At 42.3% G+C, this 19,226-nt stretch overlaps 1 pseudogene; it reads right to left on the bottom strand.

The window, feature by feature from the left end:
• Positions 1-526: 526 nt before the first annotated feature.
• On the bottom strand, positions 527-19,121 carry LOC106609888 (vacuolar fusion protein CCZ1 homolog; annotated as a pseudogene).
• Positions 19,122-19,226: the final 105 nt, after the last annotated feature.

The raw sequence follows: 19,226 nt of genomic DNA, 5'->3' as shown, positions 1-19,226 counted from the left end.
TATGGTTACCCAGCTAACAATTCTAGGGAGAGAGAGAAACTTTTTGTAATGTTATCCGTAATGTTCCCTTATTTATGAGTGTCCAGTTTTCCATTAGTTGGGGGAACATTCTATGTTAGCAAAAAACTTTCTGAGAACCTTTTTAGCATGTTTTGGCATAACAGTTAGGAGAGCATTCCCTTGTCAAACAGAACATATATTTTTAGGCTGTAGTTGAAATGGGGTACATGGGAGGAAAATTATAATTACTTAATTTATTTAAAGTTGGGGTTGTATTTTACAATCCACATTACTTTAGACATTATACAAGATAATGAACAGAACCCATAGAAGAAAACAACAGCATGTCTGTGCATGTCATTTTTAAACTGCTTTAGTGATAATAATGTAATGTGTGTCCTTAACAACAACAAGTAGAACAATGTCAACTGTAAGAAACAGCTGACAGGAACTTAAACAAGAAGACAATTACAAATCCTGAACAATTCTGATCATTTTACTCTTAATTACAAGAATGAAAATTACATGATGTGAAAAGCTTCTTTATTTCATTTTTTACTATACATACAGTAAGAGATCAATGGAACACCGATGGCCATGCAACCATAGGCACCCATTTAGAAAAGCTGATACAAAAAAGTGAATATTTGTCAAATCCTTCATAATGTACAGTCGTTAGTGAAAGTCTACACACCCCTTTGGAAAGTCTTCACATTTTGCTGCCTTAAGGTTAAATCTAAAAAGGGATTACATAAAAAAATAATCATATCGATCTATACAACCTACTCCATGTTTTCAAAGTTAAAGAAAAATTCTAGAACATTTTCCAAATTACTAAGAAATACAAAGAAATGAGGATGCATTGATTGAGTAGGTCTTCGCACGCCAGAATTAATACTTGGTAGAAGCACCTTTCGGCAGCCATCACAGCTGTGAATAACTTTGAATAAGATTCTACCAACCTTGCACAACACTTAAGGCAACATATTAAATTGATGTAGTTCTGTCCTTGAGCTGTTCTTGTCTATTAATATTCTATGTTATGTCATGTTTCATGCTTTATGTGGGCCCCAGGAAGAGTAGCTGCTGCTTTTGCAACAGCTAATGGGATCCTAATAAAATACCCAAAATATATATATATCTATTGTTTTTGTCAAAATTGCTCAAGCTCAGCAAATTTGGTTGGGAATCATTGATAGACAGCAATATTCAAATCTTGTCTCAGATTTTTTTTAACAGATTTAACTGGACCAATCTGGAACACTCAACACCTTTTGGAAAAATATACCTGTGATGTATTGGGGTGGCAGCATCATGTTATGGGTATGCTTGTCACCGGCAGGGACTGGGAGTTTGTCAGGAGCAAAATAAATATGAAGGGAGCAAAGCCAGGGGAAAAGATAAAGGAAAACCCGCCTCAGAAAACACACCATAATGGCTTTACAATAGGTGTTGAGTGCTCCTGAGTGGTCTAGTCTCAGTCCTGACTTAAATGTGTTTGAAAATCAGACACAAGGTTTGAATATTGCTGTCCATTAATGATTCCCACCCAAATTTACTGAGCTTGAGAAATTTTGACAAAAACAATGGACATATGTTGCCCTAAGAGTTGTGCAAAGTTGGTAGAATCTTATTCCAAATGATTCACAGCTGTAATGGCTGCCAACAGTGTTTCCACCAAGGATTAACTCTGGGGTGTGAGGACATACACAATCAAGACATCTTCATTTTTCTATTAATTAGAAAATTGTCAATAACTTTTTCACTTTGAAAATGGAGAGTTGCGTAGATCTGTAAGAAACAAAACTACTTACTCCCTTTTCATATTTAATTTTAAGGCAGAAAAATGTGAAGACTGTGCAAGAGGTGTGTGTTCTAACAGGCCTATAATGTGGTTACTAAATAGATTCTGGACCTATCCCCCACGGAGGGACGTGTGCGTGGCATTTTCATGGTTTGGTCGAACCCTTACATAATTTATGCAATTATTGCATTACACTAATGCTGTCATAATACCCTGCAATGGTGACAGTTTTAATGTGGTGAAACAGTCCACTTCTCTCTGTCTCTCATTCTTGTTCTTCTTTGACCAGTTCCTTCCTTCCTTCCTTCCTTCCTTCCTTCCTTCCTTCCTTCCTTCCTTCCTTCCTTCCTTCCTTCCTTCCTTCCTTCCTTCCTTCCTTCCTTCCTTCCTTCCTTCCTTCGAAGAAGAAAATATTGTTGAACTGTGTCGCACAGAGCCTTTTCACTTCTTCTGTTGGGATAAGCAAACATAACCAAGGAAATGTGAGATGAGCTCCAAAAAATCCTTAATTCTTCCATCAATCTATCTATGTTGGACCTACCATTTACTTCAAACAAATTGACATTCTTCTGGTTCAAGATGACGTACAGCTCTCTCTGGTCCGACTTCTGGCTGACCACCCAGTAGTCTGTCATTGCCTTCACAATGATCTCTTCATCAACCCTGAGGCAACATACAAAAAGGACATGAACATAAGGACACTATAATATACTCTACTCACAGAGAGCTGTCAAAACTAAGCCTCAGAGAGCTAACCCTAATAGGGTTGTAGTTCTGTTGTGATACATTGTTGTTGTGCTTAGTGCTTACTGGGCAAAGTCACAGTTGATGTCTCCCAGAATCTTCATGTCTGGGTGGACGGAGGTCAGAAACACGCTGGGAGTCTTCCTCATGTGGATGGTGCTCTTCTCTGCCAGGTTCATGTTGTTGAAGTAGATGAACTTGAACTGGGGCTCTTTGTCCGGCCTGCAGCAAAACAGAGGGAGAGGATGACGATAATTACAAAGATGAGAGGAGAGTCAAATAACCTTTTCACACTACTGAGTCGAGATGAGCAGAGCCAAGCAGAACTGTACTGTGCTAGCCTGCTTGCGCATTCAACGGAGTTGCTGGAACCGTACTGGAAAGGCCAATATGAAAATAAAATATCCTTGCCAGGACAATATGTTAAGGGTAGACGCAGCACGGCAGATATTGAGATGAGCACGATGCAAGACTTTGCTCTCAGAGTCACACAGAGTATCTGCGCAGGTGCGCTTCATGTTGCTACACTGGGTAGCTACAGGACAACAACGGTAGAGAAGGTTAGTCTCGTGCTTCAACGCTCTTAAATGTTGCGGAAATAGGCTGGTGGTACCCATCCTGACAAACAGAGAAGTGGCTTGTGTTAAAACAACTAAAATAAAACTGTTTGGCTGCTGAACAGTCTTCCAGTCCAAATTCAATTACATTAAATTGCTCCAGATAAGGGCAAGCTCCACTTCAGTGCATGCTGTGAAAATAGTCTCTAGCTGTTGCATTTATAAGGGGTTAGTCTCTTGTGACAGACGAAGTTGGCAAGCGCACATGTGAGATTTGGTTCCGGATGCTAAGTTTAATGAGGGGTCGGTCGACTGTACACCTCTTTCAATATTTTGGACCGTAATCTCCATCATTGCGTGTTGAAGCAACACAGGCCGAGGAATTGGAGTGGAGGTTAGAGGCTTTGCGGATTAAAGTGACAGTACTGACCCTGATGTCCTGTGGTTGACGTTGTACTGTTCACATATGTCTGAGGCCAGCAGGGTGAGCTGAGGACCCACAAGGCCATCCAGCTGCTCACAGAACTCCCTCGTCAGCTCCACCGACACTGGGAGAGAATATGACCATACAGTTAGAATTAGTAGAATGGATTTAGGAACTTTAGGTTTTTTATTTTCAGTCCACATAATATTTTGCCAATAATTTGCCATTGCTATATTCGCAAGAACAGCCGACTAAGAAAATGTAAAAAGCATCAGCCCAGATGTTTAGAAGGGGGGGGTTGACCAAATGATATGAGAAGATACTCGCCACTGATCGTAAAACAAACCGCTGCACTCATCGCCTGAAATAAAGCAGACAATGTGCCGTTTGAATATAATGGGTCTAGAGAAAGGAATACTATAATTTAGAACTTATCAAATATATTGAATTTAGAAATCATTTAAGGAAGCCATTTGAGAGACCAGAGAACAAAGCCGTCTATTCCCAACAACAGGTCAACTTGGGTCAAACCCTCCCTCTGTCCTTCAGTTATGAAATAATACCAGATTACCAAATTGTCTGCCAAACAAATAATGGGTTGGGAGTACTACCAATCGTGCTCTCTTTAAAACATAATAAAAAGCCTCTTTGGGTGATTTCCATAAACCAGCGGGACTCAAGACCACAGTTCCCTTCTCCTTAGTTGCGTCCCAAATAACGTCCCTTTTCCCTATATAGTTTCCTACTTTTGACCAGAGCCCTCCACTACTTTTGACTAGAGCCCTATGGGCCCTGGTTAAAAGTAGTGCATTATATAGGGAATATGTTGCAATTTGGGACGCAGACATCTCCTCACCTTATAAACGATCAGATGCAGCTCCTCATAATTGTCCTCTGCGTTGACGAATATTCTGGGGAAGCGGAATTTGGCCTCTGGGTCTTTGAGGTTAGCAGGTCCTTTGCATACTGTATGACTGTGGGGTTTGCATACTGTAGGACTGTGTGGGTTTGCATAATGTAGGACTGTGTGGGTTTGCATACTGTATGACTGTGGGGTTTGCATACTGTAGGACTGTGTGGGTTTGCATACTGTAGGACTGTGTGGGTTTGCATACTGTAGGACTGTGTGGGTTTGCATACTGTATGACTGTGTGGGTTTGCATACTGTATGACTGTGTGGGTTTGCATACTGTATGACTGTGTGGGTTTGCATACTGTATGACTGTGGGGTTTGCATACTGTATGACTGGGGTTTGCATACTGTATGACTGTGGGGTTTGCATACTGTATGACTGTGGGGTTTGCATACTGTATGACTGTGGGGTTTGCATACTGTATGACTGGGGTTTGCATACTGTATGACTGTGGGGTTTGCATACTGTGAGTGTACGTACGTACTGTACGTGTATGCGACCCTTCCATCATTTACACTTTAACAGTTCTCCCCTGCCCTTGGTGCTTTTGCTGGATAATCTCCTTGTTAAATGATCCTCTCTCTCTCTGTGTATCCCAGGAGTCAGCTCGAGCTTGGCGTGTCCAATTCCCCTCGCAGTCACGAGTCACACCGGCGGCAGCACACTCTCAGGGGTCACCTCCCCCCACCTCCTCCTCTACCAACGGCTCTATTTCAATGCTCTGAAAATGCATTTATATGAAGTGCTTGTATTGTCTTCTCTGTGCCTCTACTTAGATCTACATAAAATGTTGTCTGTGTGTTTGACTACATTCTGCCAAGCTACTTACCCTAAAGGGATAACCTCTTAATTCTACCTATTCTTTGAGATCATTCATTCTCTTCCCTTCTATGAGGTAATCGCTGATCTGACCAGACAGGATAGGTGAAAGCCATGTTGTGGAACCCATTCTTTCATCTATACAGCTGTGATGAATCAGTATAGTGGGACCCATTCTTTCATCTATACAGCTGTGTTGAATCAGTATAGTGGGACCTATTCTTTCATCTATACAGCTGTGTTGAATCAGTATAGTGGAACCCATTCTTTCATCTATACAGCTGTGTTGAATCAGTATAGTGGAACCCATTCTTTCATCATTACAGCTGTGTTGAATTCGTGATTGGAAGGGACGCAGGAAGGGTGCACTTTTACAGTATTCACACAGGCCTGTAGACACAGCTGTACCACAGGCCCACCCCTGGGATTTGGGCTAAACTGAGGAGCGCCTCTACAAATGACAATATATTTACAAAAGTATGTGGACACCCCATCAAATTAGTGGATTCGGCCATTTCAGTCACAACCTTTGCTGACATGTGTATAAAATCGAGCACACAGCCATGCAATCTCCATAGACAAACATTGGCAGTAGAATGGCCTTACTGAAGAGCTCAGTGACTTTCAACGTGGCACCGTCATAGGATGCCACCTTTCCAACAAGTCAGTTCATAAAATTTCTGCCCTGCTAGAGCTGCCCCCAGTCAACTTTAAGTGATGTTACTTTGAAGTGGAAACGTCTAGGAGCAAAAACGGCTCAGCCACAAACTGGTAGGCCACACAAGCTCACAGAACAGGACCGCCAAGTGCTGAAGCACAGACCGCATAAAAATCATCTGTCCTCAGTTGCAACACTCACTACCGAGTTCCAAACTGCCTCTGGGAGCAACGTCAGCACAACTGTTCGTCGGGAGCTTCATGAAATGGGTTTCCATGGCCGAGCAGCTGCACACAAGCCTTTGATCACCATGTGCAATGCCAAACGTTGGCTGGAGTGGTGTAAAGCTCGCCGCCATTGGACTCTGGAGCACTGGAAACGTGTTCTCTGTAGTGATGAATCACGCTTCACCATCTGGCAGTCCAACGGACGAATCTGGGTTTGGCGGATGCCAGGAGAACGCTACCTGCCCGAATGCATAGTGCCAACTGTAAAGTTTGGTGGAGGAATAATGGTCTGGAGCTGTTTTTCATGGTTCGGGCTAGGCCTCTTGGTTCTAGTGAAGGGAAATCTTAACGCTACAGCATACAATGACATTCTAGACAATGATTCTGTACTACCAACTTTGTGGCAACATTTTGGAGAATGCCCTTTCCTGTTTCAGCATGACAATGTGCACAAAGCGAGGCCCATACAGAAATGTTTTGTCGAGATTGGTGTGGAATAACTTGACTGGCCTGCACAGAGCCCTGACCTCAACCCCATCGAACACATGAACACCTTTGAGATGAATTGGAACACCGACTGCGAGCTAGGCCTAATCGCCCAAAGTCAGTGCCGACCTCACTAATGCTCTTGTGGCTGAATGCAAGAAAGTCCCCACGTCTAGTGGAAAGCCTTCCCAGAAGAGTGGAGGCTGTTGTAGCAGCAAAGGGGGGACCAACTCCATATTAATGCCCATGATTTTGGTTCGACGAGCAGGTGTCCAAATATACTTTTGGTCGCGTAGTGTCTCTTCCTCTCAAGCACAGAGGGCTCTAGGGTGGACTAGGCTAGACCGGGACTCTTAAACAGCTTAGCTCTCCCTCCCTCTCTCTGTTAAGTGTGATCCCAGAGTCAATCCCCCTCCTTTGTGTCTGTGTGTGGGATGGTAGAGAGCTGCAAATCTCATTATTGTTAGTGTGGTAAGACCACGCTGTGTTGTAACACTGATCAGTAATCCTCCATGTTGTTAAACAATCAGACTGGATATTAAGCATGCCTGGCCACCAACGCACTTTAATTACAACCTAATGCTACAATAATGACACTTTCCTAGCAAAACGATAAAAAAATACCCCACCCCCATTGTGCCATCACGTTTGATTGATTTCACTTGATAATCTAAAACAATATAGTTCTTCCTTCACTACGTTGACCTAACAATATAGTTCTTCCTTCACTACGTTGACCTAACAATATAGTTCTTCCTTCACTACGTTGACCTAACAATATAGTTCTTCCATCACTACGTTGACCTAACAATATAGTTCTTCCTTCACTACGTTGACCTAACAATATAGTTCTTCCATCACTACGTTGACCTAACAATATAGTTCTTCCTTCACTACGTTGACCTAACAATATAGTTCTTCCATCACTACGTTGACCTAACAATATAGTTCTTCCTTCACTACGTTGACCTAACAATATAGTTCTTCCATCACTACGTTGACCTAACAATATAGTTCTTCCTTCACTACGTTGACCTAACAATATAGTTCTTCCATCACTACGTTGACCTAACAATATAGTTCTTCCTTCACTACGTTGACCTAACAATATAGTTCTTCCTTCACTACGTTGACCTAACAATATAGTTCTTCCATCACTACGTTGACCTAACAATATAGTTCTTCCTTCACTACGTTGACCTAACAATATAGTTCTTCCATCACTACGTTGACCAAACAATATAGTTCTTCCTTCACTACGTTGACCTAACAATATAGTTCTTCCATCACTACGTTGACCTAACAATATAGTTCTTCCTTCACTACGTTGAAATAACAATATAGTTCTTCCATCACTACGTTGACCTAACAATATAGTTCTTCCTTCACTACGTTGACCTAACAATATAGTTCTTCCTTCACTACGTTGACCTAACAATATAGTTCTTCCATCACTACGTTGACCAAACAATATAGTTCTTCCATCACTACGTTGACCTAACAATATAGTTCTTCCTTCACTACGTTGACCTAACAATATAGTTCTTCCATCACTACGTTGACCTAACAATATAGTTCTTCCTTCACTACGTTGACCTAACAATATAGTTCTTCCTTCACTACGTTGACCTAACAATATAGTTCTTCCTTCACTACGTTGACCTAACAATATAGTTCTTCCATCACTACGTTGACCTAACAATATAGTTCTTCCATCACTACGTTGACCTAACAATATAGTTCTTCCTTCACTACGTTGACCTAACAATATAGTTCTTCCTTCACTACGTTGACCTAACAATATAGTTCTTCCATCACTACGTTGACCTAACAATATAGTTCTTCCTTCACTACGTTGACCTAACAATATAGTTCTTCCTTCACTACGTTGACCTAACAATATAGTTCTTCCATCACTACGTTGACCTAACAATATAGTTCTTCCATCACTACGTTGACCTAACAATATAGTTCTTCCTTCACTACGTTGACCTAACAATATAGTTCTTCCATCACTACGTTGACCTAACAATATAGTTCTTCCTTCACTACGTTGACCTAACAATATAGTTCATCCATCACTACGTTGACCTAACAATATAGTTCTTCCATCACTACCTTGACCTAACAATATAGTTCTTCCATCACTACGTTGACCTAACAATATAGTTCTTCCTTCACTACGTTGACCTAACAATATAGTTCTTCCATCACTACGTTGACCTAACAATATAGTTCTTCCATCACTACGTTGACCTAACAATATAGTTCTTCCTTCACTACGTTGACCTAACAATATAGTTCTTCCTTCACTACGTTGACCTAACAATATAGTTCTTCCATCACTACGTTGACCTAACAATATAGTTCTTCCTTCACTACGTTGACCTAACAATATAGTTCTTCCATCACTACGTTGACCAAACAATATAGTTCTTCCTTCACTACGTTGACCTAACAATATAGTTCTTCCATCACTACGTTGACCTAACAATATAGTTCTTCCTTCACTACGTTGAAATAACAATATAGTTCTTCCATCACTACGTTGACCTAACAATATAGTTCTTTCATCACTACGTTGACCTAACAATATAGTTCTTCCATCACTACGTTGACCTAACAATATAGTTCTTCCATCACTACGTTGACCTAACAATATAGTTCTTCCTTCACTACGTTGACCTAACAATATAGTTCTTCCATCACTACGTTGACCTAACAATATAGTTCTTCCTTCACTACGTTGACCTAACAATATAGTTCTTCCATCACTACGTTGAAATAACAATATATCCACTAAAACCCATGAATGAACACGATAAAGTCCAAAAATAATTCCATCCATCCCATCCCCTCTTCACTTCTGTAGTCAGATTAGCAGCAGATGTGACATGGCTAGAAGGTTCCACACTGACATGATGTCTCTGTCCTTCTGCATGGGACCAGAGCCTCAGCAACAGAGGGAATGAGGGAACTTGGCCCAGCCTAGCCAGGAGACCTGGAGGGAGGGAGGCAGGGGACCAGAGAGGGTGTTTAAGGACTCGCCTCCCGTTGTGAAGCAGATTCCTTGCCACCTCAGGTCTTAGGGGAGAGTCCCTACCAGCCAGCTGGAGAGAGAAAGGGAGGGAGGGGAAGAGAGGGTAGAGAAGAGAGATGGTGGAGAGAGAAAAAACCTGCTTTAATATAACTTAAATCATTATCAACATTGTCTGGAGCCTGTGGGGTAACAATGGGTGTTCAACTAATTGTGCCTGTTACAAGACATTCTTCGGTCAAATATACTGTTTAGGTTTTCAACTGCCAAGTTTACACCTTCACTATTACTGTGAAACGTATTGCCCCGGAAGTTGTCTAAAAGGGATTTAATTTGTTGTTGCCTAATTGTTTTTTGGTAAGGTTTCTACACTACTTTCCTTCCATTTATAGCGTTTCTTAATATTATGCATTTCCTTTGGCTTTGATGCCTCATGATTGAGTATTGCTCTGTTCAGGTAGAATGTGATTTTGCTGTGATCTGATAGGGGTGTCAGTGGACTGACTGAATGCTCAGAGACACACACACACACACACACACACACACACACACACACACACACACACACACACACACACACACACACACACACACACACACACACACACACACACACACACACACCTCTGGTTCGGAGTGTCTGGGGAACAGTGACGTCGTCAGGTACTTGTACAGGATCCGCATGTCATCCTGCTCCAGACCACTCCTGCATGGGGATAAAAAAAATAAAAAAAGGGGACACACCTTAGTTAGCATCAAACATTTCCTGTTCCTGTTCACAGTCTGTTCAGGAGTATTGATAAACTAAGCCCATCATCTCCAGGCCCAATGCTATCAAAACTGCTCAAATTCTTTGATTAGCAATCAATCCAATCATTACGATAATTATATTATCGTTCACATAATCCCCTGATTAGATATCAGGTCAGACTGAGTTAACAGTGAGAGACATGTCGGGATTACAGAGTTACTGTAATCAGATTAAGGTATGTATTTAAAGTCTCTGTGCCTCCCAGCCCCAACCCTAATGGGATGAGGAGCGTTGGAGGGATGCCCGGCACCGCTGCCAGGCTCCCCCACACCTTACAGTGGTAAAGGGCTGCCTGGAGGCACCAAGGGCTAGATCAGGGTTCTAGCACACACAACACATTACCAGGAGGGGAAGCCCAATAAGCTCTCTCCTCCCCTCCCTGGCTTTGGCATGGTGGGGAGGCCTGAAAAAGAGCCTACTAGATACAGAGCCTGGGCAGTTGAATGGTGGAGCAGCCTGTGTCTCAAGATCATGGGAGAATACAATTCAGAGCTTATGTTTTTTCAACCAGTTCTGTTAGCTTTATTCCTACCCATGCATTTGCAAATTGTAGGCTAAATTTGGTTTCTACATGTGGGCAGGTGTTTAAGACCAAAGTACAGCAGACCACCCCCACACATCCTACACACGATCTGCTTCCCCCAACTGTACCATATGAGCTGGACGTTGTAGAGGAAAGCTGAGCATTCGATCAGGCTGAGGCTCTCCTCCACTCTGTTGACAAATGACTGGCTCGTCAGGTAGGTCATCTTGTCCAGGGGGAAAAAGGCGATTTCCCCCCCCGAAGACGTCCAGCAGGTCACGGGACTGCAGGGTCTGCAGGTACTGGAGGAGACCAGGGATAGAGGACAGTTACACACGCAGTCTGAGTGGACAATGGAAAGTGAATAGAAAGACTTGTATCCGTTAGGTTAATAGCCATTTAATAGCCTTCAGGGATACTTGGAGAAGGTGAGGTGTTAGCTTAGAAAGCAACATTATACACACATCCCATTGTGCTCAGATTTCAGATCTGATAAACACAAAAGGGCTGCAAACGGTATGCTGGACAATACAATGCTCCCATTTTCAGCTTCAATAGCAACCATTTTTCTGTCCAAGGTGGATCTCTGTTAGGTCAAAGCTGGAGATATTAGTTTACCTGCATAGTGCATACATTGCTGTTCCCAAAGACAAGAGGACGCCATCTCGAATTGCTAGAACAGTGACATTCAACCTGGAATACAATACAGACACCACATGCCTTCTGTGTCTTTAGGTTACATAATGGAAGGGGAAGCCCTTCATACAATTAGGGAGAGCTGGGGGTTTCCTCTGATTGGCTAGGTATGAATAATGAAGACAGGTCATTGAAGTAAATGGGCTGGGTATGGTGGAAGCTTTGACCAGCTCTCCTTGAGGAAGGCACTATTTCTGAGCAGGGATAATTAGTGGGGGAGGCCATATTTGAAGACTGTCATCTGATCCTGCATTTAGTCACTGGAAACTCAATACAAGATCAACCCTTCGGGTGACGGCTAGAAGCACGCGTAGCATCCTGTCTGTCAAGCAGGCAGCCTGGCCTGGACACCACCATCAGACTGTTAGAAAAGTAAATAGTATTTACGCATTGTAGCTTACAACACCGGATGCTAATGTTTTCACAGTAAAACAGGGCAGCGTAGGCTGCGTTTAGATGGTATGAGGTAGACGGCAAAGCAGATGTCATCGTTTTCAATTTCAGCACAACAGTAAATGCCGTTGAGCCTGGCGGTGAATGCCGTCAGTCGCCACGGTAGACGGGAATCGCCACCAGAGTTAAAATATTTCGACTTTTGCCGTAACGTTGTTTTCTACCGTATGTTGATTTGGTATGACGGTTTTACGTCCCTTGTCTAAACGCAGCATAAGAGGTAGGACTTACAAAGTATGAGTCAATGTGTGTCAAATATATGTTATATTTACAAAGATAATAACGAATCCGGCACTGAAATAGCAGTGCCCTGCTCCTAGCAAAACAATTCAATATTAGGAAAGCGTTCTTAATGTTTTCTACACTCAGTTTATAATATGTGTAAAGGAGCTGGAACACCAGCTTACCATAATGATCCAGAAACTGTCCTCCACTTCAAAGAAGAACTGCCTGTTCTTCTGTGTGTGGAGGGATTAAGCAGGTTTTGTTTGACAGAAGGTTCTGGAATATAGCAATGATGGTGGTCAGGACTGGAAGACAATACACACAACTAACATAGATATGAGATGTATTTCCAGATGATTGATTTGTTTGTAGTTCTTGTGTACCTGGTAAACTGTACAATGGCCAACATTACGGATCTTCTCATTCTTCTCGACCTCACTGGGATGGTAGAATCAAATCTTCTCCTCCTATAACGCATGGAGACAGTTTCCATGAGGCACAGTATTTAAATGGAGACAACAAAGTTGGCAGATATTCACATTGTATCATTTATAGCAGCTAACTTTGGTTGAAGTTCATAGTGAGAACATGTGGAACACACACAGGAGATGAAAACCACCAAGTGGCGCTCACCTCTCCCTCCCGGGGCCGAAATGAAGGATTATAGATGAAGTGTACTGTTTCTCTTGCATTCTCAAAGTCATTCTTGGACTGCAACAGAGGAAGATGCTGATCAACTGTCTGTGACTGAACAGACTGAAAGATGTATCACTTGTTATCACAATGAGACCCTGGTTTTACCTGATCATCAGCATTAGTTTGGTTTGTGTCTTGACTTCCTCTGTTCCAGAGTGAATTGAGCCTTGTGGCTGCAGATAAAAATAATATCAGCTTTAAACTCTACACATCATTTCAGATTGAGAGAATCAGTGAGTGTGTCAGTTAATTTGGTCAGTTTACTTTAGACAGTAAATTGCATCAAAAACTCAATCTCTTGACCCAGGGCTGAAAGATAGCTATGCATTTTCCAATCTGCACACCTTGCACTGGGTTACAGAAATCTCAAGTCAAGTGGCTCTGAGGGGTGGCCAGTCCTCTTCTGGCTGTGCGGTTGAGATCATAACAGAAAATGTAACGACTTAGTTTTTCAGCAGGTCAATCTTCTCGGTGTAACAGTTGGGATAATGGGGCAATTCGGGGACAACGCATTTCTCATCCCTGGATTGAGGTACGTTTACTGAGCCATATCTCACGGCGGTGTCTTAATGTAAGAACATGTGCAGCTGTAAGCAAGCGTAGGGTCGGAAACAATTCTGGCTAGGGTTAGCGAAAATGCTCTCCTAAACTGCTACAAAAAGTAACTTGTATTTAGGTGCCATGTTTTTAGGGAGTCCCTAGCTCTCAACCTCTAGGCGACATTCTGCTTTCTCCCTACAGTTCTCAGCCATTAGCGTCGCCCACGACTGGCTCATGTGAACTACAATCCAGACGTTGCATTTTAATGTTTTTAAATGTCAAATCATCGCTTGAGGTACGGCTTTCAAAACCTATGGCCCTTATTTTTCATCAACAAGAAAGAATCCTTCCAATAAACAATATACACTTTCTGTAGCAGTTTTGCACAGATCCATAGAGCTATGGGTGTCTCCATCCGATGAAACTACACTTCCCGAGTTAAGTTTACACACAGGTGGTCTGAGCATGCTAGATAGCTAATTAACGCAGGTAGTCGGAGCATTCTAGATAGCTAATTAACACAGGTGTTCGGAGCATGCTAGATAGCTAATTAACACAGGTGTTCGGAGCATGCTAGATAGCTAATTAACACAGGTGTTCGGAGCATGCTAGATTGCTAATTAACACAGGTGTTCGGAGCACGCTAGATAGCTAATTAACACAGGTGTTCGGAGCACGCTAGATAGCTAATTAACACAGGTGTTCGGAGCATGCTAGATAGCTAATTAACACAGGTGTTCGGAGCATGCTAGATAGCTAATTAACACAGGTGGTCGCCTCTTCTCTTCAGTCGGTCTTTCAGAAATAAGCGCTGTTACGTGGAGATATGGCCGTGTTAGAAAAGTAACTCCAACTTTATCAAGGTGTGGTCCAAAATAGGGGACGGTTGTCAAACTTTGGATTTTTTGGGGGGCGGCAGGGTAGCCTAGTGGTTAGAGCGTTGGACTAGCAACAGAAAGGTTGCAAGATCGAATCCCCGAGTTGTTGACAAGGTAAAAATCTGTCGTTCTGCCCCTGAACAAAGGCAGTTAACCCACTACGCCGTCATTGAAAATAAGAATTTGTTCTTAACTGACTTGCCTAGTTAAATAAAGGTAAAATAAATAAAATGGGAAGGTAGTGCATTTTCCCCCTGATTTACATTTGCTCTTCTGCTCGTAATTTCCCTATAAACAATGGCTGGACTTTTGATATTACCCTAATTAAGTTGTAAAGGTTTGATATGGTGTGGCTATTATTAAGCTTTAGCTACTGCAGACCTATGATATGAAGGCAGTGGGGCACTCCAACTGAATCTGACAGTTGAACTTGAGGTGAGGAAGACTGTTTCAGGCCTACCAGTTACTCCTATAATCTAACAATATAATACTTATCTTTATACAAAATATTCGGATAGAGATTTTACAAATTACCCTCCTTCTGTACATCTATATCTGTATAGCAGTAGCATTCTTACATAAAGAAATGCATGTCGGTGTTGTAGCATGCCACCGGCTTTGTTTGACAATATCTAGGCTACATATACAAAAGTATGTGGACACCCCTTAAAAGTAGTGGATTTGTCTATTTCAGCCACACCCGTTGCTGACAGGTGTATAAAATCAAGCACACGGCCATGCAATCTTCATAGACAAACATTGGCAGTAGAATGGCCTTACTGAAGAGCTCAGTGACTTTGAACATGGCTCAGTCATAGGATGCCACCTTTCCAACAAGTCATTTCGTCAAATTTCTGCTCTGCTAGAGCAGCCCCGGTCAACTGTAAGTGCTGTTATTGTGAATTGGAAACATATAGGAGCAACAACTGCTCAGCCGCAAAGTGGTAGACCACACAAGCTCACAAAACAGGACCGCCGAGTGCTGAAGCGCCTAGCACGTAAAAATCGTCTGTCCTCAGTTGTAACACTCACTACTGAGTTCCAAACTGCCTCTGGAAGCAACGTCAGCACAAAAACTTCATGAAAGCCTAAGATCACCATGTGCAATGCCAAGCGTCGGCTGGAGTGGTGTAAAGTTCGCCACCATTGGACTCTGGAGCAGTGGAAACGCGTTCTCTGGAGTGATGAATCACACTTCACCATCTGGCAGTCCAACGGACGAAACTGGGTTTGGCGGATGGCAGGAGAACGCTACCTGCCCCAATGCATAATTCCAACTGTAAAGTTTGGTGGAGGAGCAATAATGGTCTGGGGCTAGGCCCCTTAGTTTCAGTGAAGGGAAATCTTAACGCTACAGCATACAATGACGTTCTAGACAATTCTGTGCTTTCAATATACATACTTTTATTAATATATGAATATTATACAGTGGACACCTAAGCCTATAGGCCTTTGTATGCAATGCCCTGATACATTTAGTGCTCAAATCACTGACAGCTGAACCATGAGGTGGACAATTATTGTTTTAGGATAGTATTTACATTTGCGTAATTTAGCAGATGCTCTTATGTAGAGCGACTTAAATTAGTGAGTGCATACATTTTCATACTGGTCCCACAACCCTGGCGTTGCAAGCACCATGCTCTACCAAGTGAGCCACATAGTAGCCTAAAACAGGCTATAAAGTTTTGCATATGCTACACATCGAAACACAAGAAATAGTGTTTTTGAAATTTGTTATAGGCTGTTTTTAAGGACACGCAAATTGATGGCACTGGCTGCGACAGGTTGGATGTGAATGCATATGGATGTCCATAACATTTCTCAAATGTCCGGTAAATTATTATCTTCCCTGTTATGTTGTCTGGTGCCAAATTTTCCTAAATTAAACTCTGAAATGGCATATTGTTTTTACGAATATTTTACAATATTCACATAAATTTGATGCAAACTGGATGGAAACCTAGCTATAGGTGTCACTTTGATTATGCCTCAGCCCCAAACATCTAAAGTATAAGCTACCAGCCAAACAAACTTGTAAGAATTGTACTTAAACTCCCCCCTCATACTGATCTGGTGGTTGAGCATTTTTCCGTCTTTATCTATGTATATGTATTTATGTGGGGGAAAAAAGGGACCACAATGGAAATAAGTCTGACTTTATTGTGCAATCCCAGATCACTTATTTTTGTGTATACTTGTTTTTTTAACTGAAGAATAAAATCAATCAATCCAAACTGTGCAGCGGCCAAATGATGACTGGAAAGAGATCGGTTACAAAACAGCAAAAAGTTTAATGGCGTTCAGAGATTGCCAAGCTTTCAATACAAAGTAAGGAGGGATGTATTTTCTGTTTGTCAGGATTGACATAGTCTATTTATTGTGGTGTTGAAAACCATGATATTGAAGTGCCCGAAGTCGGTATGCTTTGTTTATTGGTTGTGTGGTGCATTGGCACAGAATCCTGTTGGTGGAAAATTTGTTGCATATATTTCATGTAATTATAAATATGGCATCAAAATGTTAAATCAGATTTCCCCCAAGCTGATCATTGTCTGCAGCCGACTCTGATCGTAGCGTAATGAAACAAACATGGAGAGTTAGCTCGTCAGTGCTGCTCGGGGAACCCTCAACCTTCTAGCCCTCCGTGGCATCGGCTGTGCCACAAAAGCATGTTGAAGTGGCAAAGTCGACATCCATGTTTATGAACACAGGGTCACTATAGTTATTGTTCTTTGTGGTTGTAAACATTCTTTTGAGTTAATTCTATGAGGGGGGAGGGTGTTCAATTTATTTTACAGTACAATGGGAGGGTCATGTGAAAGTTATTTTTGCCAGGGGCACTCTACAAAACTCAGACAATTTTCAAATGATGCATTCATGTTTAGTGAGTCCGCCAGATCAGATGCAGTAGGGATGACCAGGGATGTTCTCTTGATAAGTGTGTGAATTGGACGATTTTCCTGTCCTGCTAAGCATTCAAAATGTAACGAGTACTTTTGGGTGTCAGGGAAAATGTATGGAGTAAAAAAAATACATTTTCTTCAGGAATGTACAGAGTAAAAGTTGTCAACTATAAATAGTACCCCGTCCCTAGGAAGGGTGCGTTACTTGAGTGAATTGAGTCACTGACTTGATCTTCCTGTCCGGGTTTGTGCCGTGGGGAAGGTCTTTGTGGGCTATACTCGGCCTTGTCTCAGGGTAGTAAGTTGGTGTTTGAAGATATCCCTCTAGTGGTGTGGGGGCTGTGCTTTGGCAAAGTGGGTGGGGTTATATCCTGCCTGTTTGGCCCTGTCCAGGGGTATCATCTATTTATGATGCAATAGTTTGTGTTGGGGGCTAGGGTCAGTCTGTTATATCTGGAGTATTTCTTCTGTCCTATCCGGTGTCCTGGGTGAATTGAAGTATCCTCCCTCTAATTCTCTCTCTCCCTCCCAGAGGACCTGATCCCTGGGACCATGCCTTAGGACTACCTGGCCTGATGACTCCTTGCTGTCCCCAGTCCACCTGGTCGTGCTGCTGCTCCAGTTTCAACTGTTCTGCCTGTAGCTATGGAACCCTAACCTGTTCACTGGAAGTGCTACCTTGTCCCAGACTTGCTGTTTTTGACTCTCTCTCTCTACTGCACCTGCTGTCTCTAACTCTGAATGCTCAGCTATGAAAAGCCAACTGACATTTACTCATGAGGTGCTGACCTGTTGCACCCTCTACAACCACTGTGATTATAATTTGACCCTGCTGGTCATCTATGAACGTTTGAACATCTTGGCCATGTACTGTTATAACCACAACCCGGCAGAGCCAGAAGAGGACTGGCCACACCTCAGAGCCTGGTTTCTTCCTAGGTTCCTGCCTTTCTAGGGAGTTTTTCCTAGCCACCGTGCTTCTACATCTGCATTGCTTGCTGTTTGGGGTTTTAGGCTGGGTTTCTGTATCGCACTTTATGACATCGGCTGATGTAAAAAGGGCTTTATAAATAATTTGATTAAAGTACAGATACCCAAAAAAAACAACTTCAGTAATATTTAAGTATTTCTACTTAAGTACTTTACACCACTACCCCTCCCCCTCAGTAAATGTCGATATGTCCCTAAAATGCTTATGTTTATGTGTTAATGTTCAGATTGAGCGTCGGTGTTCTTAACAAAACACCCTGTACAGACGAAGCCTTCATTCAATGACACTTGTGTGTAATGGAACAGAGTCTTAATCAAGGGCTAGGGAGTCCGCATCGGACTAGCCAGGTGGGCACAACAACGGGGAATATTTTGCCATCTGACAAGACACGTGATACAAAGCAATCGAACCTGCTAAGTTTATACATTTAAAAAGCTAAATTGTTAAATATAGAAAGCAGTTAGGTGGTCAATTTGTATGCTGGTTGCACTGCAGCAGCGTCAACAATCCGCTACACTGGAGTTGTTTTCGCAGCGATCTGGGGAAACTATTTCCGAATCACAGATGAATTTGACAATTTAACACAACGAAGCGACTTACCTTTTACTCAACACATGCAGATCATCTCGTTTGTTGTGAACATTAGTAAGAGATAAAGTAGAAAAGCCGCGATCAATAAGAACATCCGCATAAACATCCTGATTTTGACGTAATCACCTGTGTTACAGTAGAAACTGCTCGGTGGGATTTATTGTACTAAAATGATGGTTCCACAACAAAAGTTCCTGTGATGCCCTTGCCTTTCCAGACTGTGCATAAATCAGGCCTATATACTAA

Source organism: Salmo salar, chromosome ssa01, assembly GCF_905237065.1.
Source record: "Salmo salar chromosome ssa01, Ssal_v3.1, whole genome shotgun sequence".
Lineage (NCBI taxonomy): Eukaryota > Metazoa > Chordata > Actinopteri > Salmoniformes > Salmonidae > Salmo > Salmo salar.
This window is presented reverse-complemented; position numbering and strand designations above follow the sequence as displayed.